This window comes from Physcomitrium patens, chromosome 26, assembly GCF_059467195.1.
Source record: "Physcomitrium patens ecotype Gransden chromosome 26, ASM5946719v1, whole genome shotgun sequence".
NCBI lineage: Eukaryota > Viridiplantae > Streptophyta > Bryopsida > Funariales > Funariaceae > Physcomitrium > Physcomitrium patens.
In genome coordinates this window covers 1,222,501-1,225,000 of record NC_143435.1, presented here as the reverse complement: position 1 = coordinate 1,225,000, position 2,500 = coordinate 1,222,501, and positions in this window count along the sequence as shown.

Below are 2,500 nucleotides of genomic sequence, written 5' to 3'. Positions count from 1 at the left end.
GTGGATTTTTGACATGACATGGACTACCACGTGGCAGCCACATCAGCAAGGTAACACGTGGCACTTGAAAAAATCAATTTAGTATTCTTCTGCCTTTTATTTTTCTACCTTATTCCAGTTAATTAAATTACTTTAATATTTTTAATTCACCAATTTATTTTTATTTTTATTTATATTTCTGTCTAGGCGCAAGACTGGGCGGCCAGCAAGGAGTCGAGACAGGGAGTTAATTTTAAAATTGATTTTTTAAAAAATGATTTATTTATTTATTTCCACCTATGCGGAAGACTGGGCGGCCAACGAGGAGTCGAGACAGCCAGGAGTCGGGACTTGGGCAAGGGAGCGGGACAAGAGGTCGGGACTCGCGGCGGGACAAGGAAGAGGAGGAGGAAGTCCGGGACTCGCGACGGGACTGGGACTCGCGCCGGGACTAGGGAGTCGCGGCGGGACAAGGAAGAGGAGGAGGAAGTCCGGGACTCGCGACGGGACTGGGACTCGCGCCGGGACTAGGGAGTCGCGGCGGGACAAGGAAGAGGAGGAGGAAGTCCGGGACTCGCGACGGGACTGGGACTCGCGCCGGGACTAGGGAGTCGCGGCGGGACAAGGAAGAGGAGGAGGAAGTCCGGGACTCGCGACGGGACTGGGACTCGCGCCGGGACTAGGGAGTCGCGGCGGGACAAGGAAGAGGAGGAGGAAGTCCGGGACTCGCGCCGGGACTCGCGCCGGGACTAGGGAGTCGCGGCGGGACAAGGAAGAGGAGGAGGAAGTCCGGGACTCGCGCACGGGACTAGGGAGTCGCGGCGGGACAAGGAAGAGGAGGAGGAAGTCCGGGACTCGCCACGGGACTAGGGAGTCGCGGCGGGACAAGGAAGAGAAGGAGGAAGTCCGGGACTCGCGACGGGACTGGGACTCGCGGCAGGACAAGGAAGAGAAGGAGGAGGTCCGGGACTCGCGCCGGGACTAGGAAGAGGGGAGGAGGTCCGGGACTCGCGACGGGACTAGGAAGTGGGGAGGAGGTCCGGGACTCGCGCCGGGACTAGGGAAGAGGAGGAGGAGGAGGAAGGCCGGGACTGGGACTCGCGGCGGGAGTAGGTAGTGGGGAGGAGGTCCGGGACTCGCAGCGGGACAAGGAGGAAGTCGGGGAGGAGGGCCGGGACCAGGAGTCGCGGCGGGGATAGCAGGCAGGACAGGGAGGGTGGGTGGTCTTCCACAAAAAAAAGTGTGTCTCGGAACTTCCTTAGTGCAGTAGGACGGGGGCCTGCCGAATCCCACAGAGAGTACTATGTGGGGAAGGGTTCCTCTGAAGCGTCTCGGGAAAAGTCGTGAGGGGGTGACGGTTGCTCGGTGCCTACGGGTCCCGACTGCTCGCTGCCTTCTTTGAGCCCAGTACCGACGTTCGCAGGGGGATACCTGGATACTACTGGGGTTACCTGGATACTTCTGGCGTGTTACCTTGGATCAGTGAGGAGTGGGGGTTAGTTTCCCGGCGACGCGACCCTCTGAGGAGGTCCCGCGGAGGGTCGCCGAGTATTATATGGTGAGCTGGCTGTCAAGGATTGTGAGTCCCGCTGCCAAAATTTTTTTTGGTGCGCGGGCGACTGGAAAAAGAGGGTTGGTCTTGTGCCGATACGCGTAACGTCGCAGCGAGTCCCAAGAGCTAGTAACCATTTTTGGCGGGGGGCGATGGCCTCGGTATTGTCAAGCCATTCTCTCATTCATTTGGGAGGGTGGGGAGAAGTGTTTGCCGAGGCCGTTCAAGCTCCGCCTGGTCGACCACCACTGTGACCGCCACCGCGCTCGATCTCTATTGCAAGCTCAGGTGAAATTCCTGATAAACTTGGAGGGGGTGTGGGACGCGTTCGCAGTGTGGGCCGAGGAGTCATAACATCCCAGGTCGGAATGTGAAAATGGAACTTCGAAACCGGTGAGAGTTCTCTCGTCGGCTAGGGGTTTCACAAAAGTAACATTTCTATAAATTTCTATCCGACCCCTCCATTAATTTGGAGGGGCGATGGGCCCCGGGATTGGACATACTTCTTGCTGATTTGTCTTTTGAGGAAAATCCTTCGCGGTGATGGTTACTTTTTCATTTTTTAATGTGTGTATCGGCCTCGTCGGTTTCTCTCTTTCCTGGTCACATTCCCGAAAAAGGCCGCAGCACCTATGATTCTCTTCCGGGGGGGTCTAACTCTCCCTCTCTCTCTATCCTTCTCTTTGTCTGGCTCTCTCTGGCTTCACTTTTTGTGGTGTGTGCCTCTGGGGGTCTGGTTGGAATTTGCCGTTGGCTTTTTGCCCTCTCTTTTTGCCTTTTATCCATCGCAAAGAAGGGTGTGTGTGTTCTCACCTGGGGTTGGAATGAAGGACGGGAACCTCCTCGTCTTGTGAAGTGGGACCATCTTTTAGGATGATGGCTTTTTGCTGCCTGGTGTGTGCTTGGGTGGGGTTTGGTGGTGGCAGTCTACCTCTCCCTTTCTCCGGTAAGACCAGATGACTGGTTCGT